Consider the following 9933-nt stretch of genomic DNA (forward strand, 5'->3'; position numbering starts at 1 on the left):
AATACCCCACTAAAGTCATGCAGCATGTATGAATCACAAACACAATGCTATACTGCTATCTTAGGGGTCCTTTTACTAAGGTGCACTAAATACTAAGCTGCCCACTATATTCCTATGGGCGTCTTATTTAGCGCACCTTAGTAAAAGGACCCCTTAATGCATGTATCAATTCAAAATGGCAGAAAAATAAAAACAATAAAATTCAAAACAGTGCATAATTGGAAAGAGCCCCCTCAAAGTAGTAAAATTGCACTGTTTTCATCATTTTTGAACCTCAACCCCATTCATAAAATGCTAAAGAAATTGCAGGAAATATGTTTCAATTTGTGCGTTCCAATGACATCATCACACATCAGAGACACTGGACGCTAAAACATTGGGAACAAGCTCAAAACTGCATAAAATCTTGCAAAAGCTACCCATATCAATTAAATACAATTACAAATCAATTAAAAAACTCTTATTCACCCTCCAAAAGTAGTTTAAACAGTTTAAATAATTAATTGATTAATATAGCAGAAAAATACATAAAAACTAAATCTCTAAGAAAAACAGACAGGTCCATTTCCATGTTCCAACCTGGGGGGGGGGGGGGGGCTACTGTTTTAAATGTAAATATAAGCCTTTATTCTGTTCTCAATAGAAGTTTATCCAGTTCACCTCCTATCTATTTTATATGTGGGGCAGCCAAAGCAAACAATCTGTAATCCTCAAACTTATGTCCAGTTTGGATGGTGTGTTCTACCAATGGGGTTTCTTTAATCTGGTGTTTATTGGCACTTATGTTCAGTAATCTTCGGATTACATTTTCTTTTGGTCTTGCCTTTGTAGATCAGGTTGCAGGGGCATAATACTGCACGCACGACTCCCAGTTTTACATTTGGATAAATGTCTGACTTCAAATTCCTCTCCAGTGGACAGATGAGTGAAGGTTCTTACTTCCATATTGACAGCACATACTGTACTTGATCCACATTTAAAATGTCCAAAGGGTAGTTTCCTTTTTGTGTTGTTAACAGGTGGAAGTGCAGAGGACACCAGTATGTTCCTCAGGTTTCTTTCTCTTTTGTATGCTACCATTAGTCCTTTATCTGAGAAGTGGTCTATACTCTGGATAACGTGCCAGTGTTTCTTCAATACTTTAACAGGGGTATTAGACATACGTGTGAATGATAGTGGACAAACTCTCTTATTCACCTTATGTTTAACTTTATTTGTAAGCAGTTCTCCGTCCATATTTACAGCATGCTGAAAACAGATGTCGGCATGTTTTTTTGGTAACCCTTCTTAAACCTTTCACTCATCTCTATAAATCTTTTCTTAAGTACTTCATGATTGGAAAAGAGTCTCTTCAACTTAGAAACTTGCTATATGGGAGATTATTTTTCAGTTATGGCAACTGCAGTAGTCAAGTAATTTATTAAAATCAGTGGGTTTCCTGTATATCGGTTGAAAATATACCATTGTAATATGAAATCTGGATATCAAGAAATTGAATACTTTGAAGCGTATTTTCAAAGCACGTAGACTTACAAAGTTTAATAAGTTACTATGGAACTTTGTAAGTCTACGTGCTTTGAAAATGAGTCCCATTCTCAAATTGCATTTGGAATTTAATATTATGGCCAACTGATTAAGCCAAACATAAAATTCATTATGTTACTACTACTACTTAACATTTCTAGAGCGCTACTAGGGTTACGCAGCGCTGTACAATTTAACAAATGTTCTGGTGAGGTCCCCTTCCATATTATGAAAATATCATCAAAAATGTATCTTCTCCACAATACAATATTTGCTTTATGTTGGTGTTCAGTGAGAAACTTCTTTTCAAAATTTGTCATATATAAATTGGCTATTGAAGGTACCATTGTGGCACCCATTTCTGTCCCCTTGATCTGTAACATCTTCAAAAGCAAAAAAAAAAAAGTTTGGTTAAGGCTATAGTTGCAATCTCTACAATAAACTCTGTTGATATTCTCTGATAAAAGAAATCTCTTTCTCTGATAGTATCCCTAATGAGTTGTATAGCATTAGATTGTGGAATATTAGTGTATAAAGGACTCTACGGGGATAGTGCTGGGCAGACTTATATGGTCTGTGCCAGAGCTGGTGGTGGGAGGCAGGACTGGTGGTTGGGAAGCGGGGATAGTGCTGGGCAGATTTATACGGTCTGTGCCAGAACCGGTGGTGGGAAGCAGGGCTGGTGGTTGGGAGGCGGGGATAGTGCTGGGCAGACTTACACGGTCTGTGCCCTGAAAAGGACAGGTACAAATCAAGGTAAGGTATCCACAAAAAGTAGCACATATGAGTTTATCTTGTTGGGCAAACTGGATGGACCATGCAGGTCTTTTTCTGCCGTCATCTACTATGTTACAGCCAGCATTACTAACAAGATGTCTCCTGTACATTTCATCTTTGGAGAGCATTAATGTCTGCAGAGTCCCGGTGTATGAATTTGTAGAACAAGAGGTCTTAACAACTGATCAGTTAAAACTGAAAGGGGCTCTAGTAAGGAACCAGTTGCAGATACTATAGGTCTCCCTGGGAGGGACTGCAAGAATTTGTGTATTTTGGAGAGCACATATCTTGTTGGTGTCACTGGATGTTCAACATTGAGGAACTCTATGTGTAAGAAATTGCCCATCCTTAGAAATCTCAAGAAGGGAGCCAATTTCTTCTTTTATGGTAGAGATGGGATCTTTTTCTCAATTTCATATTAAAATGTTGTATCTTTTTTTTCAATCTCATATTAAAATGTCTGATTGCTCAGCTCTTTTCAAATTTCAGATAAGTAAGCATCACTATTCATTACTACAATAGCTCCCCCCTTTAAGCTAATATGGAGGGGCATTTTCGATTTGACATGTAAATCCAATTTTGGATATTTTGTTAACATAGTGATTTTTGAACCAGAAAAATGTCTCTCTTTGTTTTGAAAATACCTATTTTCTAGATATTCTGTGCTCAGTGCATTTTCCGTTTGTGATCATTTTTGGGGGAAAAAATTTCCAAGAGAAAAACACACAAAAACAAGCCCTTGGGTCATGGGGGGGGGGGGGGGGGCAGCATTCTTGGTAGACTGGCCACACAGACATCCCAGCAGAGCAGTAGGGTACCCTAGGGGGTGCTGCTTTGGACTTCACATAAAAGGTCCCAGGTACACATTCACCGTTACCTCCTGTATTTGAGAAGATCAGGGAGGCATTCCTCCTGTGTTTGAGAAGTTGATCAGGAAGGACTATCTCAGTTCATACATGACTAAGCATGTTTCAGGAGTGTCGACATCAGTGGCTGGAGGCACCCTGCTGACTTTCTCGCTTCTGAGGCAGCACAAGGAAGAAGGGGGCCACTTTGGCAGTAGATTTCTTTGACTGGCGGGGGCTTCTGCAGCATCTCCACCAGCAAAGATATGATATCTAATGAGGGGGGTGGGGAGGGAGAGGAAATGTGTTCCCCCCCCCCCCCAATGGACTGCTAGCCATGACCAACCTTTAATTGTGATTAAAATTTTTAATTAAAATGCAGCCCTTTATATAGATATAGACAGATATCTATATATGTATACATACACACACATACATGTACCTCAATGTTAGATCAAGGCCTGCATGCATCAAATATATGACGGTTTCTAGACATGTTCCCCAGGAGGAATATTCCCAATTTGTCTACTTTCACATTGGTGACATGAAGCAGTTTGAAAGGCCATATAACATGAGAATATTGAGACACACCCAAGTGCTGGAAACAGATTACATATGTTACACTCTGCACGTAATAATTAACATTGGCCTATCACACATAGGGCTATGTAGATGCATGAAACGTATGCAGTCCACTGCATACTAGTGGAATATATTCCTATATATGAGACTTTTTAGGCATATGCTTGCAGGATCTAAGACATATCCTGCAATGTTGTCATCCAACACCACAGAGATGCACCTTGCAAGGTATTCCTTGCACCCCACTACCCAAGGATTCAAAGAAAAAAGCTAATGACTTAACCAATTATCGGCCAGTAGCATCCATCCCCTTGATAACCAAATTAATGGAAGGTTTAGTGACCAAACAGCTCACTAACTACTTAGATAAATTTTCTATTCTTCATAACTCTCAATCAGGATTTAGATCTAACCATAGCACTGAAACAGTATTAACTACTCTTCTTACTAAATTCAAACGAGCAATTGCAACTGGCAACAACATACTGCTTCTACAATTTGATATGTTCAGTGCTTTCGATATGGTAAGCCATCAAATATTATTAAACATTCTGGAATACTTTGGAGTTGGAGGTAACGTTCTCAATTGATTTAGAGGTTTTTTTAACTATAAGATCATACCAAGTGAAATCCAAGTCGAACACGGCAGCTCTATGGATACCGGAATGTGGAGTTCCCCAAGGATCACCACTCTCCCCGACCCTCTTCAACCTAATGATGACACCCCTGGCTAAGATACTGTCCAATCAAGGCCTCAGTCCGTATATGTATGCAGATGATGTGATGATCTACATCCCGTTTAAACACAACCTAATGGAAATTATGGACGACATCAACCAAAGCTTCCAAATTATGCATTCATGGGCTAATGCTTTTCAATTAAAACTTAACGCTGAAAAAGCGCAATGCCTCATACTTACTTCACAACATAACACAAGCAAATTCACCTCCATAACCACACCTAACTTTTCCCTTCCTGTCTCGGACACCTTGAAGATTCTCGGAGTTATCATTGACTGAAATCTCACACTTGAAAGCCATGTGAAGAATATAACTAAGAAGATGTTTCGGTCTATGTGGAAACTCAGAAGAATTAAACCTTTCTTCCTAAGAGGGATTTTTCGAAATTTGGTACAATCTATGGTGCTAAGTCATTTAGACTATTGCAATGCGTTAAATGCCGGTTGTAAAGAGCATATCATCAAGAAACTTCAGACAGCCCACAACACCGCAGCTAGACTCATATTTGTAAAGACAAAATATGAAAGTGCAAAACCCCTTAGAGAGAAGCTTCATTGGCTTCCAGTTAAGGAATGTACTATGTTTAAAGTTTGCACTATGATTCATAAATTCATTCATGGAAATGCTCCGGCTTACATGTCAGACCTTATCGATTTGCCACCCAGAAATGCTAAAAAATCAGCACGCACATTCCTGGGACTTCATTTCCCTAGCTGTAAAGGTCTAAAGTACAAACTAATACATGTGTCCTGCTTTTCTTACATTGGCACTCAGCTGTGGAATGCACTACCACTTGATCTGAAAACTATTCACAATTTAATCAACTTTCGAAAAACACTAAAAACTTTTCTCTTTAACAAGGCCTACCATAATAATCAACAATAGGAACTCCAATGCATCACTAATTACTTGAAAGTTTGACCGTTTTTTGATTCACTGAATTGATTATATCCAATATGTTACACTTGTTTCTCTGTATGTAACCAATTGTTTATCTACTTTTGATTGGTGCCTGCCATGATGTAATATTGTAAGCCACATTGAATCTGCAAATAGGTGGTAAAATGTGGGATACAAATGCAACAAATAAATAAATTCCACCTTTGTATTTGCCTGTGTGTGAGGGAACCTCTGCATGGGTAATCCAACCAACAACAAAGAGGCATACATGTAGTGAATGAGGAGTAATATGAGTGATAATCCCTCACGAGACCTTGGCTTAGACACACCCCAAACACTGTTTTGAAGGGAGCTAACTGCATAGAGGCAGAAGTTGGAGCATTCTCATAGAAAGGTCCAACTTAACTTAGTGGTAACGAGTTTCAATGACACCATTACATGGATACAAGAAGGGCTTACAAACAGAGCTTGATATATCCAAATATAATTTCTCTCTATTTCTCCATCACATGAAACAAAAAGAAAACCGAAAGGAATCCCACGTCGACTGTAGTCAGCAAACGACCAGTGGATAGTTGGAGAAAGTTTGAGATGAACGGAGGGCACAAGATGGTCATCAATGACAAAGCCGCATTACTTCTGGTACTTGTAAACATATATAAAGTCCAACACGGCAACGTGTTTTGGCACGGAGTGTCTGCCTCAGGGGTTATAAGATGTAGAAATATCCCACATATATCTAACACTTATTGGGTTGCTAGAAAAAATGCACTGTATATAAAGGTCAATAAACTGACAATTTTTATAAACAAAATTAACATTTTATATTACTAAATAGGGCAAATTTTTGCAAATATGACATCACATTGTCACTACATGTCCTAACTCTTCTGAAGCTGTAAGAAAAAGCGAGAGCGGAAAGGAGCTAGTTAAGTCAATTTGCAGCTACATCTAAAGTAGAGAGGTGTGGTAGCCGTGTTAGTCCACTCTTAAAGGCTATCAATAGAAATCAAACAAAAGAAAATAAGATGATACCTTTTTTATTGGACATAACTTAATACATTTCTTGATTAGCTTTCGAAGGTTGCCCTTCTTCCTCAGATCAAAAATAAGCAAATTAGGTAGCAGATAGTATATATGAGAGAAACATCAAAGCATTACAAGAATATTGCCTCCTCCCTCAAAACACCCAGGGAAAATCTGCTACAGTACAAAGAAAAAAAAGCCAACGACAGAATTCCCCTTGTAGTGACATACAACCCAGAGCTGGAGAAACTGAGGAAAATCATAAGAGACCTACAGCCACTACTTCAGGAAGATGAATTACTGAAAGAGATATTCCCATCCCCACCAGTGCTGGCCTTCCGACAGCCACCAAATTTAAAACACATGGTTGGCTGGCAAAGGTATATATGAGAAGGGAGTGGATATAACACCGTTTACAGAGTGTTTATGAACAACTTGAAAATTTGAAAGTGGTCAAAGCCATGGGACCAGACGGGATCCATCCCAGGATATTGAGGAAGCGCAGAGAGGTTCTGGTGGGTCCTCTTAAAATTTGTTTATTTATTTTTTATTTATTTAAATTTTCCAATATATCACCACATAAAGTGAATATGCAATCGGCATTATTTAACATTAGGAAACAAAAATGATAAGTATATATCTTTAGAGCCCATTTGTCCACAAGTTAAAGAAATTTGATTCCAAGATTAAGGAAATTAAAAAAGAAAAAAAATACAAAAATTAATAATCAATAGATGCTTCCTCTGGTTCAGACCCCAGCCTGCTAAATTAGGGAAGGTTTACTATATTCACATCAGCTCTTGCATCAATAAACTCTTTCAACTGTTTTGGATCTACAAACTGAAAATGTTTACCCTCAAGCATTACATTACAAAAACAAGGAAATCGCAAAACAAAATTTGCTCCCAATGCCACCACCCTGGGGCGAAGTTCTAAAAAGGCCCTTCGTCTCATCTGTGTAGGCCGTGAGAGATCTGGAAAGATACGGACCTTTGAGCCCAAAAACAGATTTTCTAAGTGTCTCAACGAAAGCCGTAGTACGGCATTCCTATCAGGCTCCAACGCAAAAGTGGCAAGCAGAGTTAACCTCTGAGTAACTATTTCTAATGAGCTTTCTAGGAATGAGGTAAGATTCATTCCCTCCCCTATTACGGGGGGGTTTCCCATTACCACTCCAGTACTCCCGATGTAATAAGCCAGTGTAATGGGAGGGAGTGAGTCCTTGTCCATTCCCAGGATGTCCACCAAATATTTTTTAACCATCTCCAAAGGAGAAATTAACGGCGATTTGGGAAAATTAAGAAACCTAAGGTTAAGTCTTTTAGTCTGATTTTCAAGGTATTCAAGTCGTTTATGTAGGAAATTATTGTCTTTAACCAAAGCTGTTTCTATAGATCCCATTTCTTGAATTTTGATATCCACACGTTCCAATTTCTGGGTTTGCTGTGCAGTCACTTGTGCTTGAAGCAGGGCAGCCTCATTGAAGTTCTTTCTGATATTGATCAGAAGAATTCTGCTTTAAAGTAGTTTGCATAGAGGTTTGGATATTGTAAACCATGTCCCATAGTGACTCCAGCGTCACAATTGCTGGTCTAATCACTCCATTAGCCACAGGAGGAGATTGAGATAGACTATCAGCCCGAGCTAACTTGGAAACAATAGCTTGAGGCAATACCTTTGAAGCCTGTTGTAGTAATGTTTCCCGAAGTTGAGAATCTATCTCCGTTGCTGCAGTCACACCCTCAGACAGGACCAGCTGAGCCACTTCGGCGTCTGTCTCTGTTTGAATAGCCAGCAACACTCTTCCAGGCTGGGGAGGTGCAATTTGTTGGATTATTTGTAGTAAATAATTAGCAGATTTTAGTACACACAGCTTCAGCTTTAGAAATGTTAATTTCTTTCTTCATCTCTCTCTCATTCACCCCTGAATAATTCACTGCTGAGTCACTTTAAAGTTGAAGTAACAAAACATCTGTTTACTCACAGTTTGTAGTTAGATTATAATCAGACAGGCTTATATATACATATTACTATACATTTGTATTATCAGCTCCTTCCATGTGCTTAGATGGTAATGGATGCTCACACCACCATAGATCCTCTCAGGTTAGGAGAGATCATGAGCTCCATGTGCTCCATGTGCTGCATCTGCTGTGTCTAACCCCCACAGGAAGTTACATAGCTGTGTGACCTCTCTAAGTAATTCACATCAGAGGTCACAGAGTAATCACAGAGAAATAATAGGTGACAGGCAATGCATGTAAAATACAATTACATTCCAACAAACCCCTTCTCATGCATAACTGTCATGCAATTATTTATTCATACAAAGTCCAAGCTTTATACGCAGATTCACAAAATGTTCTCTGGGTAACGGTTTGGTCATGATGTCAGCTGTCATCTCACTGGTGTGACAATAGTGTAGACTGATGACCCCTTCTTTCGCCAACTCTCGCACGTTGTGGTATTTCGTTGCGATGTGCTTGGTGCGTGACTGAACCTTGTCATTCTGTGACAGTCGGATGCAGCTCTGATTATCTTCCATTATCTGGATTGGTCTCTTTTCAGCTATTCCGAAATCCAGCAAAAGTTTTTCAATCCACATCAGTTCTCTGCACGCTTCCGATACGGCCACGTATTCAGTTTCTGTAGAAGACAAACTCACAATACTTTGTTTATGACTGGCCCATGAAATTTGTACATTTCCATACATAAACACATATCCACTTGTGGATTTATAATCAGAATGATCCCCTGCCCAATCTGAATCACAGTAACATATTAGTTTTGGATTACTATTGGCTGAAATCTTTAATTTACAATCAATGGTACCCTTTAAATACCTTACCATCCTTTTAACTGCAGTCCAATCTGATTTGGTAGGTGAGCTGACCCTTCTGCTCAAAATTCCTACTGCATTTGCTATATCAGCCCTGTATGTGGTAGCTAGATATAAAAGCTTACCTATGGCTGATCTATATTGGATGTTATCTGGTAAAGGTTCTCTTACTGTTTCATCCTTCAGAAAATCAGTGATCATGGGAGTGCTTACAACTTGGGCATCTTGCATACCTAAACTTTCAATAAGCTCATTTATCTTCTGCTTCTGGCTTAGAAGATAAGAACCATCATTTTGTTTCTCAATTTCTATACCAAGATAGTATGACACATTTCCAAGTTCTTTTATCTCAACATTCAGGTTTAAACACTTTACAATGTCCTTGTACTCTTGCTCACTTTTGCTTGCAATGAGCAGATCATCAACAAAAGCTAAAATGTATGCATATTGTCCATTTCTGCACCTAGTGTACAAACATTTATCTGCTTCACCTTGCTTAAATCCTAAATTTGTCAATATTTCATGCAATTTGTCATTCCAACATTTTTCACTTTGCTTTAATCCATAAAGACCTTTGTTTAATTTACACACTAGCTGTCTTTGTTTTGTATTTATGAAACCTGTTGGCTGTTCCATGTACAAGTCTTCAGTTATATCTCCGTGAAGAAACGCTGTTTTCACATCAATGTGGTTGACTTG

This window comes from Microcaecilia unicolor, chromosome 8 (assembly GCF_901765095.1).
Source record: "Microcaecilia unicolor chromosome 8, aMicUni1.1, whole genome shotgun sequence".
Classification (NCBI taxonomy): domain Eukaryota; kingdom Metazoa; phylum Chordata; class Amphibia; order Gymnophiona; family Siphonopidae; genus Microcaecilia; species Microcaecilia unicolor.